At 42.1% G+C, this 14,908-nt stretch overlaps 1 protein-coding gene across 2 annotated transcripts in view; it reads right to left on the reverse strand.

Moving 5' to 3' along the window:
• MFSD6 (major facilitator superfamily domain containing 6) overlaps positions 1-14,487 on the reverse strand; it is a 74,162-nt gene extending 59,675 nt beyond the window's left edge. Inside the window, exon 1 of one of the 2 annotated variants that reach the window (XM_004319753.4) lies at positions 14,348-14,487. The gene's annotated coding sequence lies outside the window, so the exon portion shown is untranslated. Of the gene's footprint in view, positions 1-13,783; positions 13,981-14,347 lie in introns of those variants that run through there. The other variant, XM_019931504.3, reaches the window with a different exon arrangement.
• Between the last annotated feature and the right edge of the window lie 421 nt (positions 14,488-14,908).

Raw genomic sequence — 14,908 nt, forward strand, 5'->3', positions numbered from 1 at the left:
TCAGGGACAAAAAAGAAACAAATGAACCCCCCAAAAACCTCTGCATTTTAATAAAATTAAAATATGTCCCAAAGCAGGGCATGCTTTGGATGACTTAGATTACATTTAATTTGCCATAAGGATTGATAGAGTAAGTATAAGGAGAAGTTAGAATATTTACATGCTGTATGAAGTACTTAACCTGTTTACAAATCTAGGGGAGACTTTTTTTATTTAATAGTCCACCAACATGAACCCATTAAGCTAATATTTTGTTTTAAACTTCTGAATCTTAAAGATTTTTTAAAGAAACTTTAAAAAAGAGAGAAGACATTTCAAATTATAAACAGAAATAAATCTATGAATTTCTCTAGAAAAATCTATATTACAGGTTTGCAGTTAATCCTACTTGGATAAGAAGGGCTTTTGTTTGTTTTTTAGAAAAGCTTTCTCACTTGGCACTCTCTAATGATAGCAATCAACATCATTACTGTGAACATACATAACACAGCCTTTTAAAACCTGGAAGGGCATTCATGCTACTGGTACCTACACTGAGTCATTAAAAAACAGCAGCTATTTCTGAATTATTGATGAGGGGTGAAGAAATCATTCTTGTTAAAATTGATAGCTTTCTTCATTAAATATTTAAATTAAAGCTGCTCAAAATTACATTGAGTTATCCACAAATACATGAGTATGGAGACGGATTCAACTTTTGAAGAAAGAAAATCTTAAACCTGAATATATTCCTTGGAATAATAATTGCCAAAGGTCAGATCTGCCAACGCTATGATAATGTGTGCTCTAATGTATCAGTGACATAACTACCAGTGATGGAGAGGAAACAATCCCTGGATTACTGGGACATTCCTCCTGGCACCACAGCTATCAACACGATGTTGCCCAGAGACCAGGACTGAAGCTGCAAAATGGGGAAATCCACTTCCTGAACCCTCAGAGCTATAGCTCTACCCTGTCAACTCTTACTGACCACTCTCTATGCTTCTGAGCAATGTGAATCCCAGAGCAGAACTCTAATCACTGCTGCAGTGTATTCCCAACATAGACATACAGAAGCTCCTCTAAATGAGCCTTCGCATCCTGGTATTTACATACTGTACTGTGAACATTCAATTCAACCCCCAGCATTTTCCAGAATAGAGCTTTCCTCAGAAGCACAGCACTCAATTTCAATTCCAACACATCTTTTCTCAATAAGGATTGCTTTAGCATCTGCTACACATTGAGCCAATGTCATGAAAAAGAAATATAAGGTTGGTTTTACAACAGTTACACATGCTACAAGGGCATTAAGGTGTGCAAAGGTGAATGACTATTTTGGAACCTTCCTCTTCCTTTTGCAGCATTTTGACGTGGCTCCTTTATGGCTACATCAGATTGTGAAAGAATCAAACTAGCTCTAGTTTTGTCAGCCCCGATTCTCCGGAGTCTAGTTTGAGCCCTGCAGGCACTCAGTGCTACACCCACAGGCTCCCCACAGCTGCTAGCGACAGCATTCCACTTGGACTGAAACTCTTCCCAGAACCCAGAACCTGCTATCCTCGTCATTCTTGATGGACCTTTCCCAGGCTCACAGCAAAACCTGTCTGCTAGGTGACAAACTGATCCATACAGTGGTTAATTCACAGCCTGTGGTTGTCCCCCTTGGACAACATTTTTGTATTTTAATAAGAGTTTTCAGTGGGCTATATTATTCTCACTATTATTACTAACTACACCACCACAACACTTAAATAACACTTGCTATGGGCTTAAAATGTACTAACTCATTATTCCTCACAACAGTTCTCTGGGGTAAACATGATTACTTTCCTCACTTTACAGATGAGGAAACTGAGGCACAAAGAAGGTAAATAATTATCCCAACGTCACACAGGGAATATGCAGCAGAGCTGGGATTCAAATCCAGACAGTCTGTGCTCTTAGCAGGTACTGCCTGTCAACCCACTGTGCCGCTTACTAGACAAAGAGGTCTTGGGCCTCGAAGACTTTATAGTTGACAAGGTGAGCCCAAAACACAAGGAAGATTTAAATGACAAGTCAGAGGAATAATACAAGAGAAGTCACAGAACACTGCATAATTAACCAAAAATGTTACTGATGACAGGGGTGCTTCTGGAGTTCAGAGTAGAGAGTCCAAACTCCAGATGGGAGTTGTCAAGAGAATGAGGGACTCAACTTGAACCTTGAAAGATGTGTACGATTTGCCTTAGACAAAGGATGGAAAAACTACTCCAGGATGCGGGAAAGAAAAGACAGCAGGAGATCCTTACAAGGTTAATACTGGGGCTGAAGGGCAAACGAGGCTAGCAAACAGCAATAGATTACAGATGCCCTCAAGTATCAAGCTGAGGGATGACTGGGTAGAATACAAAATACTACATCAGAGAGTTATAGTGAAGGTAAAGACATGCTTTCTTTTTTAATCCCACAAGCATGAATTTAACACCAACCATTAGATGGGATGCATGCTTGGTGATCAATAATTCAAATGGCATAAAGACGTAGTCCCTGCTATCAAATCCAGTGGAGAGAGAGAGGCAGGGGTCTCTCCACAACCATGACCTGCTGTGCCCAATGTTAAAATAGGTGCAAGCACGGGTGACACAGGAGTCTCTGGGGTGGGGCCTTAAGGGGAGCCTTAGCAGATGAGTAAGCGTAACCCACAAAGGAGGACCATGGAAGGTGCTGATCAAGAAAGGCCTTCTGCACAATGCCAAGGGGTTCCTGAGTCGGGAGTGAGAGACTGGCCGAGATTGGGATCCTAGCTCGGCCACTGTCGAGTTCTGTGGCCTTGGGAAAGCTTTTAATTTCTCTAAGTCTTACTCTTCCTCATATACAAAATAAGGAACATCATAATATTTTTCCGTTAGGGTAGCCGTGAGGATGAAAAGGGACAATGTGTGTTGAGCTCTTAGCACAGTGCCTGATACGTAAGAACTTGGGCGTATTAAGTGTTTTGAGCATAAAGGGGAGCCTCCAAAGAGAACTGAACGGGAGAGTAGAAGGGCCACATTTGTATTTTACAAAGATCATTATAGCTTCAGTGTGGAAAACAGACTGGCAGGGTTCTGCCACTGCAACCTCTACTAAGGATTCCCTAACATCTGACCTTCTATTTTAGTGTAACACTAATTGCAAATACTGATATCCTGTGATGGAATCATTTTAGACAGTACTTTATGAACTGAATCTAAGGCAATTTTTTATAACATCTGGAAATAGAATAAACTTGCAGTATTTTCCTAACTCCTTCCTCTACCTCTGAAGATTACTCCCACACCTAAGCTGTTGCATGACATAGGGGTAATTTTATTGCTCTTTTTATAGATATTTCCTGTTTGCCCAACTAGATTATAAACTCTTTGAGGGAGGAATCCAGTACTTAGCATACTGCCCTTTACTCTTGTAAGCTCTCAATAAATATTGGCTATTTTTGACAAATACCTGATGGCAAAATACACATAAGATTTTACTAAAGCTTAAGGTGACAGACATTAATTTTAGGAAGTGCAGAGAGAAGTCTCAGTTGCTCTCCTGGCTTTGACAAAGCACCACCTCTTTGAGCCTCCCTTTCCTCATTGTAAAATGGAGATTAAAAACACAAACCAGAGTCAATTAACTCTCAGAGGGGTTCTAGGGCTTAAATGAAATAATGTAAGAAAAAGCATTTTTCTAACTCAAAAGCAACATAGCAACATTCGGTGGTGGTGGTGGCTGTGATCTCATTCCAGGGTATGATATTTCATTACAATGCTGGGCCTTATTTTGTAATCACTCCAAAAGCATTCTTCCCAAGTTTTTCGTAATCCACCCTTGAACCCCGGAACCCAGCTAGCATTTTATCCATCACGGCTCATGAATTTACATCCATATCCATTTCCACGACCACAGCCTAGCTGGGAGGTGGGATGGGTGCACAGGCTTATTAGAGAACACATTGTTGGATTATGGACTAGAATGATAATTAAGTATCCACGGCAAGAAATAACTTTCATTTAAAATAGAGCCCCCTGGGACTGAGTGAACTGATGAGGATGATTATAATTTTTGTGACTTTCTGTTTGAATAAAAAAAAAAAAAATCCCACAAGGACTCAGAGGCAAAAAATATACAAATCAATTTTCACTGCAGAGTAAAGGAGCTGTTACAGTGGAGGATTACTGGACTGAATGTCAATATTATGACATAGTATGAGTGTGTTTCCTGTTTGGTAATTGCAATCATTGTTGCTTTTGTTGTGGTCATCCATTTACCATGCTTGGTGTCAGTCTATTTATCTCTTGTAAAAATAAAATACTGTGTGTGTGTGTGTGTGTGTGTGAAAAAATTAAAAAAAAAAAATAACCAGGTGTCTTTGGGCAAGTTATGTTACCACTCAGGTCACTGTCCGCACCTGGGAACAGGGGCACAAGCCCAGCCTATTTCACTGGGCAATTAAGAGGATTGATTGTGCTTAGAAAGGGTGTCACGTCATAACTAAGAGGGTGAGCACGAGAGGCTGAAAGATCAGTTTTGAAGCAATTACTAGCCACATGGCTTTGGCCAGGTTTCTAACCTCTTCACCTCTTAGGTTTTACATTTATAAATCTGTAAATCTCATTCGCACTAAACTCTTAGGATTGCTGCAAGGAATAGATGAAAACAATGCATGTGACAGGTTAATAGGGCTGGTACATGGTAAGCTCTTAATAAATGGTGACTTTAAGAAAAAAATAAAAAAATAAAATATAGCCCCCTAGGACTTCCCTGGTGGTCCAGTGGTTAAGACTCTGCGCTCCCAATGCAGGGGGCCCGGGTTCCATCCCTGGTCAGGGAACTAGATCCCGCATGTCCCAACCAAGAGCTCGCGTGCTGCAACTAAAAAGATGCCACAGGCTGCAATGAAGATCCCGCGTGCCTGTGCCGCAACTAAGACCTGGCACCACCAAGTAAATAAATATTAAAAAATTTTTAAAATATAGGAACAGTTTAATTATATCTGTAACATAATAAATGTGAAAGAAAGGGGACAAAGCCAACTCTATTTCCCTTCACCTACTAAGATGGTAAAAAGAACAAATTATTTCCATGGGGGGTGGGGTGGGAGTGCAGGGGCGTGGCATAGACTTTAACCCTAAATGTGGTTTTAGTAATAAAAGCCAAGGGGGTTTTCACTTTCACTTTGTGGAAGACACATTTAAATGTCAATAAAAAATTTGTAATGTAGGTCCTTAGACCTTATCAACCATCATGGAAGCAGATTTCTATTTATTCGTTTTAGGCTTTTGATTAAATATTGTGCCAAGAGCTTATAGTATAAATTTGAAGCAGGCCCCCGAACCTCGTTTCCTTCTACCTCTCAAATAAACTTCCTAATACTACCAAATGTCAAATAGAAAGCTAGTGGGAAGCAGCCGCATAGCACAGGGAGATCAGCTCGGTGCTCTGTGACCACCTAGAGGGGTGGGATAGGGAGGGTGGGAGGGAGATGCAAGAAGGAGGAGATAAGGGGATATATGTATATATATAGCTGATTCACTTTGTTATAAAGCAGAAACTAACACACCATTGTAAAGCAATTATACTCCAATAAAGATGTTAAAAAATAAATAAATAAAACAAGCCCAGTGTGAGGAACAAGTAACAGTTCATAGTACAGCATGGAAGAAAAAGGTTTTTAAAAATATATTTATATCTTGTTTCTGCAACTAAAAAAAAAAATCCAATAGGTGTTGAAAATAGGAAGTAAAATTAATTGAATATGCTGCTGCTGACACTCTGCATTCATTTGTCAAGAAGGAAAACAATGTAAGGATTTAAGGGGGCCACAGAAACTTTGGAAAAATAGAACCAGTGCATAGTCATCTCTCTCTAAACCAAAATCAATAGCCAGACACGGCAATGAAATTGTTTGTTTAAAATAACCAAACTCCTGAACGGCCGGGTTTCCAATATTCATTGTACTTCAATTGCTGAAGCTTAGAAACCATTTCCCCACTGAAATAATCTTACAAATAGGGGTGGTACTCAGATTACTGAACCAAGAGTGCCAACCTCAGTGTTACAAAGCACATAACTTTTAAATTGGGGAAAATTCTTTCTACTTTGCAATGTGGAATGCTGGCAACAGGTCTCGAAAGACAAGCCCACCCAGAGCTTCCCTACCCACTCCCCTCCAGCCATGAGCCACAGAAGCGGGCATGGACTCACCCGCCACTGGCTTCCTCCAGGGCAACAGTTCTAGCCTGTGGGAGCTGTGGAGTTACTGCCAGTGGTCTTTGAAAGCACTGAATAAATGTGTCATACATACATGTTCCACTCATTTTCCAATGTATATTGATGCTACCATCATACATCTATTTCTCTAATAAATGTTTATGCAATTCTTATTAGCTTTCCAACATTATGCAGTTTCTCAGATTGAGAACCCTACAAGTGCAATTATTTTCATGTGGGAGCCTGAGAACTATGCCAGCATTGCAACGGTGTCTTCAAACACCTTCTAGGTAATAGAACAGGTACCGGGTTAGAAGAGGAGAGAAAGAGGGAAGGCTGGAACCTGGTCAGCATGGGCACAGGCCACAGTGAAAGCAGAAGCCACAGCAAGTCACCTCTTGTCATTTGAAAACTGTCTCTATTATCAAATTATTTACGATTTTAATGATTATAGACACAATTTTTGTTTCTTTGCCAAGAAGTTAACACAGAAAAATCTCAGCTTTTCTTTTTCGTTTCTTATCTTTTTGAAGTATAAAACAAAGACTTTTTTAAAGATTGATATTGAAAGCTATGTTATTTACTTAAAGTTTCAGATTTTCCTCTATAAATTATTGCGTGCTATACTTGAAAAGCAATTTATACAGAATATATATGAGTAAAAAAGAAATTAAAATTCTATTAAAATGTTTTTTGGTTTATTTTTAAACCTAGTTATGTGAATATTTGTTCTATACACACAGACACACATTCAATTTTTTTTTCAAATCTTTTCAGAAAAGGACTTGGGCAAATACAATTAGTATAGGACTATGGGTCCAAAATCTAAAACTACTAGGAACACAGGAAAAGTAGACTGTGGAAAAATAAGAATTATAATGAGAAATAAAAATACAACTCCAGGTATTGGTACTGTAACACTGGGTTAGAGCACCAGTACACATATTATATATGTAAAATAATGCTATATTTATAATGGGTGCTTGATAAATGCTTATTCAACAAAAGACTGGCATTATTATGTAGCTATTCTGGCACTATTAAGACACTGAGAAACTTAAGAGGCTTAAAGAGTATACAGTCTATCTATAAGACAAGGCATTCTAAACAGAAATTTATAGGTGTTTCTTTCTCAGACATATCTTTTACGAGTTTACAATCTAGATGAAAATACAGACCTCAAAGTTTAGGATACATTCTTCTATAGACATGTAGCTACTGTCAATGACTTTTCTTTATATCCCTTAAGCACACTATAGTCTAAAATAATCATTTATATCCTAAGCACATTCCAGCATATGTAATCTAAAATTATCTTGTTTCTTATGCTGTTAGGACTCTGATAAATTGAGAGGTACCAAGTGCTATCAGTTTCTTTCAGAAAAAGATTTACTACCTCGGCCATTAAAGAAACGAGATACTTCAATAAACATGCCATACTAATATTTTTGAAAATGAAAATATTCAATGCTGGTAAAGATGAAGATCGATAGTCACTCTCATCAACTGAGAATAGAAGAATAGTCTTTCTAGAAGGCAAGGATTTAAGTGTATGGATGTTTACCATAATGATCAAAACTGAAACAAAGTGAGCAATCAGTAATAGAAACAGTTAAATAAATTATGGTATGTCCACATGAGAGAAAAACAGAAACTTACATCCACAGGATGGAAAAACTGAAGTTAATTAATAGAACTTAAATAGAATTAATAGAATATGGGAAAATGCTCATAATCTGTGCACTGCATTAAGTGAAAAAAAGCAAGACACAAACCTGTATGTATTGTAAGAGTTTATATTTGTAAATCTATGTACTTCATACAAAATATACTTTAGAAAAAGATATGAAAATAATACCAAAATATTACTAGGAGTTATCTCTCAGAAGTAAAATTAGGAGTTACTTTAATTTTTTCTTAGACTTGACTGGATTTTTCTCCAATGAGCATATATCACTTTTAAAATATATGTTTGGGACTTCCTTGGTGGCACAATGGTTAAGAATCTGCCTGCCAATGCAGGGAACACAGGTTCGAGCCCTGGTCCAGGAAGATCCCACATGCTGTGGAGCAACTAAGCCCGTGTGCCACAGCTACTGAGCCTGTGCTCTAGAGTCCGTGAGCCACAACTACTGATGCCCGCGTGCCACAACTACTGAGCCGCGCACCTAGAGCCCATGTGCCACAACGAAGAAAAAGCCACCACAATGAGAAGCCCGCACACCACAATGAAGAGTAGGCCCTGCTCGCCGCAACTAGAGAAAGCCCGTGCGCAGCCACGAAGACCCAATGCAGCCAAAAAATAAGTTTTTGAAAAAATAAAATAAATAAAATACATATTGTAAAGGCATTATTTGAAATATAAGGTATCTGAGTGATAACTGGGACACCCTTGACCCTGTAGTTCCTGAAAGGTCACCTGGAGTTGCTCAGCTGAAGTCCGCCTATCCTTGTGCTGTTCCTGCTCACCAGCAGGAACAAGTGAAAAGGCCAGTTACAAGAGCTCTGAGATACAGTTTTTTTGGTTTTTTGGTTTTTTTTTTTGCGGTACGTGGGCCTCTCACTGCTGTGGCCTCTCCCATTGCGGAGCACAAGCTCCGGACGCGCTGGCTCAGCGGCCATGGCTCACGGGCGCAGCCGCTCTGCGGCATGCGGGATCCTCCCAGACCGGGGCACGAACCTGTGTCCCCTGCATCGGCAGGCGGACTCTCAACCACTGTGCCACCAGGGCAGCCCTGAGATACTCTTAGAGATATTACACCTTCAAAACACAGGGAACCTCATTAATGGGAAATAAAATTTAAAAGTGTGTCATTTTACCCCTTTGATACTCTTTTATTCAAACTCCCTCATAAAGGTGAGTGTGGGGTCTACCTGTTCATTAGCTAAACACAATTCCACAGAAAGCATTTTGAAATAGAAGAGAGAAGGCACCCCACACAGCTACAGAAGCTTGGCTATGGTGCATCACATCAGTGCACTTCTTTAAAAAGTCACAGATAGTGTCCACGTCGCTCTGTATGGTTCTGCTTTAAGTGTTTAGTGTGGGGCTTTGGGGCTTGGCTGTGTTGAGAAAGGCCTTATTTACCTTGGGCCAAGTGTGTTCTACCTTAACCTTGGGCCTAAAAAAGCCCAGAGCAGTTATAAGAGAAGAATTCGCCACATGGCTTATAGGGACTCACTCCTCCTCTGTTCTGGGGCTCAGAGTTCCTCTGGGAGTCCTGGACTCTACTGCTCCATTTCCGCTCTTCACCCCACAGTGGCCACGTGGGGAAAGTGGGGTGGGGGGCACCCAGGTCTCTCTACAGAACCACGCAGGGAGTTACTACTAGCCTAGGCTTCTCGTGCACTTTCACCAGGCACAATTAACCACAAATCAAGTTTGTTGAGACAACACCAGTTCCTCTTTCCAATTCCCCTTTTATCCCCAACAAATCCACACCAGAGCTCCCTTGGCCACTGCTGACTCATAACGTCCCATCTCCCTCTCCCCCAAGTTCCACTCTTGGTCTCACATCAAAACATTTCCTCAGAGTCATTCAAAGCTGGACTTCCCTGTTTTCTACTTCCACATCATTCCCTGAATTTGTCTCCCCTACTCAAACACAGGCCAGAACAAATGTCAAAAAAGATGTCTCGGCCATCCTTCACTCAATCCTCTCTTATATCTCTGGAATATGGTTTTTGTAAGAGCCTAGATCTCTTCTCATCTTTGCCCCATTCTCTCCCATTCCTAAATACAGCAGGACCACCAGGTCACAAGGTAATACAGGCCAGTCATTCACATTTCCAAACCTTAACATCTCTTCAACACAATCATCAGCACATCTATGGCTCAGCCATATTCACATTACAGTGGACAAAAGCAGATGAAAGCTACTTTTAATACACAACATTTGGGGTATTTTTGTTGGTGCTGAGGTAGCGGGGTGTGTGTGTGTGTGTGTGTGTGTGTGCTATTTAGAGCCACAAACTAGCAACCTGAGTTGCAATAGCTATAGCAGACACGTATTAATATACAGGTTCAAAGTTTAGGTGTTCCACATTTTTTATTTGGTTTGGTTTGGTTTAGTTTTCTATTGGGCTCCGCGCCAATAAATCAATATCTTAGCAAATGGCTCTGATAGTTTCCAAAAGCTACCCAGCCAAGTAACTTAATTTAAACAATGCCATTTTACAAAGCAGTAAATAAGTGTCTTATAAATACAGAGAAGGAAAACCAGCTACAAAGCAAAGTTACTGAAACCCAACAATAGGGCTAAGTACTGGATAACATGTCATTCAGGATTTAGGACAACAAATCAGGCTGACACAGGCATTCTCACCCTCCAAAATGCCAGTAAAGTAGAATAAATGGCCAAAGACAGCTAATGTTGGGTAACTAAACATGGAGGAATCATATCCAAATGGGATGTTCCTGATGGAGACATTAAGGGTGTTTTCTTTGCCCCACACAGAATTCACAGCAGATGGGTACGTCTGCATTTCCCAGGAATCCAAAATGCTGTGCACTGGGAAATGACACATTCATTTTGCTTTGAGGAAAAGGTTTTACCAAAACTGGCTTTGTACTAGGGTAGGATTTTGCACTTGATTTCTGGGTTTAAAGAGAACCTACTGAGCAACAAAGTTTCCTAAATCAAAAGCCTGAGACTTCCCTCAGCCCAAAACATAATTAGAACCTTGAATGAAACGTTGGATGACACCTAAAATTGTCAGAATATCTCTTCTGCAAAATAATTTTACAATTATGTTTTTCTCGTTATTGCCTATTACGTTTATAATGAACCAACCTTATTCACTTTTCCTTTGGGTACAAAACACAAGGAAGAATGTGTTTTCTTGATTCTGAAAAGTCTGAATGTATTTGATTCTGGATTTCTAAGTCTGAGCAGGAAAATGTATTAATTTTTAAGGATTCTAAGCAATGATTTTTATTAGTATTACATAAAACAGAATTGTGGGATTTGTATATATACATCTGTATGTATATATACACATCAGACAAGATTATGTACATATATGCACATGTATATGTATCTATACATATATATGTTTAGATATGCATCAGACTAGATTAACTTGACAACTTCCTGCTCCTGAAATTATGTTACTAAAAATAATTACACCTGAAGTCATCCAGAATGCCGTAATTTCAGGAAATGACACAGCAGATAAATTTATTTCTCCTACTCCTACCTTCTACATAAAGAACAATTACGCTTCCAAAGACAGCCACCACTAGCAAGAGCAGGAAGAAATTCTTATCACCCTATCCAGCAGGTAAATTGGGGTGTGTGCACCAAAGCATTCTTATTGGGGAGGAAAATTGGGGGTGCTGTAGAACACCCTATAGATACTGTTAGAAAAGGTAAAACTTAGTCATCCAAGACTGGTCACCCTTTGCTCCTACACATGCGATTCCCAGAATACCACCTTCCTCTTTGATCTCCTGAGTCTCATATTTCACTTCTCTAACATTACAGAGTTTAGGCACATTCAATTTTTTTCTTATTTTTGATTTTTATTAAGTGAATCAATTCTATTCCTTTTGTTTCTCTTTTTAGTTTCTATAATAAAATAACAAATGCTTGTTGAAAAAAAAAAAAAAAAAAAAAGCTTTTTAAGCCCAAACATAACTTTATAAGGTAAAAAGTAAAAGTACCCTCTTTTCTTTACCATCTGAACCCACTTCCTTCAGGAAGCCACTGTCAACAGTTTGGAGACAACAAGGTATACGTGTGCTTGTATGATGGTTTGTATATAAATCTCTTCCTTTTTTCACTTACCATATCATGATTTTTTCCCAAGACAATGTGCCAAAGCAGCTAACAAATACATTTACATCTATTGCATTTCTCCCTTTCCCTACAATGAGACTGCTAAATCAAGATGTACTGAATATCAAAAGAAGTCAAACAAAAAACCTGTCAGCCTAACACTAAATATATCTGGTTATATTCATTTTTACACTTGCCTTCAACCTAAAAATGGTGAGAACAAATGGGTAAACATACATGCGTAAATATATATGCACTATATAGATTATCTTACACAGATAAATGTTAACATATGTAATGTATGTATGTTGCAATGAAATTAATTTTCAAAGGCAAGAAGCAAAGGAAGGCACCTGTGTAGGTGGTGAGACTTAATGGGTCCTGAATAGGGAGGGACACCGTGTGGAAATTTCCTGGGCTTTGGAGCCAGAGACACGGGGTCAAACCTAACTCCACCTCTTACTGATTATGTGGTTTGTGTAAGTTCCTTAACCATTCGAGCTTCCTTTTCATCATCCATAAAATGCGACAAGACTTATCTTACAGAGATATAGAAATCAAGTGTTTAAGATGGTGTCTTGAACATACTAAGTGCTCAAAAAGTGCCTTATTACTGTTAATCATCCAGAAACTATATATGCTAGACTTGGTGATCCAATACCTCATATCACCAAATACCTGCAAACCTTGCTGTTTCGTTTATCTTTGTGTTTTGGTTTGCCTTCATGTTTTTACATTTACCTTATTCATACAGATACAGAAAGTGCCTTAGAAATAAATTACTGTAAACATGCTTAGTAGCTTTAATGCATTATTGAAATATGATCCTTTCTCCTCCTACTCCCCCAGCCCTGGGCTCAGCAGCAATGTCCCAGCTTCCTCCTAAAAGCAATCTTAAGTTTTACTTGCAACTTGTGGTAAACACAAGCGATCTGACTACCACAAAATAACTGAAAATATCTTCCGTGTCTGCTGATGACCATCAGCTTAAAGTGTCAAAAGCCGACCTTCCCAGTGAGGCGACTTCCTATCCTCTCCTTTTACTTAACAAGGCCATCAACGATGCATACACCTTTAGCAGACTAGTGGCCACGTCTTGGGGAAGAGATGCTCTGCAGACACCAGAGGCCTACCAAAAACACATCTGCTTTTATCACATGTCATTGGTCAACTGTACGTCCACCCACCCTTTACATTCATTTATTTTGAAAAGGTTAGATTTCCAGAAAATCCTAAACTTCTAGAACAATTAGGGGGAAGCTTGACCACTGTACTATCCAACCATCTCCTTTTACAGGTGAGAAAACTGAGGCTCATGAAGATGTGACATGCCCAACAGCATAAAAATATTTAGACACCAGTCGGGATTAAAGCCTCAACTCTTCGAGGTTCTTTTCTACTACTAATAGGCAAGATTTTATCTGTTCCAGTAGCTCTGTAAAATGTTTAACTATTAAAGATTTTCGGATGAAAGGAAATGTTTGTGGTTGCGAATATATGTGGGAGAGGCGAAATGCACCGTGTGCTGGCCTCCAGGGTAACGAATCCACCTGCCTGTCCACGTGCAGATGGGATAAATGAAGGGGAAAGTCGCATTTGGAATTTTTCACCCTCCTACTTAAATTTACAGGGAGCCGTGTAGGGGACACAAAGGACCCCAAAGGACTAGAAACCCCGACTGTTATCTCATAATGGCTCTAGGGACATGTTAGGCCAGGCTGAAGTAAAGCAGCACGGAGGCGGGGAATTTCTCCCAGGATGATAGCAGGCAAGGGAAAGAGGTATTTTGCGTATTTATTCACCTGGGTAAGCAGACGCTGTCAATTTCCTCCTCTTGCCACCCAAGGAGCTACGTCCCTGCACTCGGATTGTCTGGTGTTCTCGCCTCCCTTTCTCCCGAGGACGGTTATGGCAAGGGCGCGAGTGCGGCCGGGCCGACAAGGGCCTGGGCACTGGGGCGCAGCCCTCACCCGGCTCCCTGGCTGCTGCCGGCGCCCGGCGACGGCTTCCTTGGGCAGCGCCTTTGTTTTCCCGACTGCAATTACGTTTGCGGAAGTGCTGCTCGCGCCGGGCGCACCGGGGGTGCAGGCTGTAGCTGCCCTCAGCGCCCCAAAAGATGACAACCGACTCGGGATCCAAGGGGAGGGAGACAGTAGCAGGCGAGCGGGACTGGGAGCGGAGACACCCCCCCACGCCCTGAGGCCAGGCCCCTCCTCGGAAGCCTTTCAGCGACTGCAGGTGTGAGCGCCGCAGGGGGCTCCTCGCCCTCCGGCCGGGCCCGACCCCTGCAGGGGAGCCCAGGGTGGGGCTACCCCGCCGCCCCGCCGAGCGCGACCCCTTCCCCCTCGCGCCGGGCTCCGACTCACCTGCGGCGGGCGGCGACGGCGGCGAGAGCTCAGCTGCGCGGGGCGCGGGGAGCCATCTCCCCCGGGCACGGGGCGGCGGCTCCGGGCGCCGGGGCGGCGGCTGTCGAGACGGCGCTCACCATCTCGGGCGGGTCACTGGTTCCTCGGGAGCTGCGGCGGGGCGGGGCGCGGCGGAGGGATGCGGGCCGGTGGGGGGACCGGGAGCGGCGAGCCGAGCGTACCGGTCGGCGCGACCCTCTCTCCTCCTCCTCCTCTTCCTCTGGCCCGGCCTCCGCCGCTCGCTACCGGCTGGACCCGTTTCAGGGCTGAGCGCCGAGGACCCGCCGCCAGGTGCAGCGCTCCGCCTCCTGCGGCGGCGGCGGATGCGTCGGCGGCTGCTCCTCCCGGCCTCCCGCCAGCCCTGGCGGCCCCGGGGGACCCGCCGCCCCAGCCCTGCCGGGGAGGCGCGCCACGAAGGGGGAGAGCAGACGCGAGGGTCTATCCCCAGGTCCCCGCACCCCGGCTCCCGGCTAAAAGCCTCCCACCCCGACCCCAGGCAAAAGATGCAGGCCTAGCTCCGGG

Source organism: Tursiops truncatus, chromosome 7 (assembly GCF_011762595.2).
Source record: "Tursiops truncatus isolate mTurTru1 chromosome 7, mTurTru1.mat.Y, whole genome shotgun sequence".
In the NCBI taxonomy this organism is placed as follows: Eukaryota; Metazoa; Chordata; class Mammalia; order Artiodactyla; family Delphinidae; genus Tursiops; species Tursiops truncatus.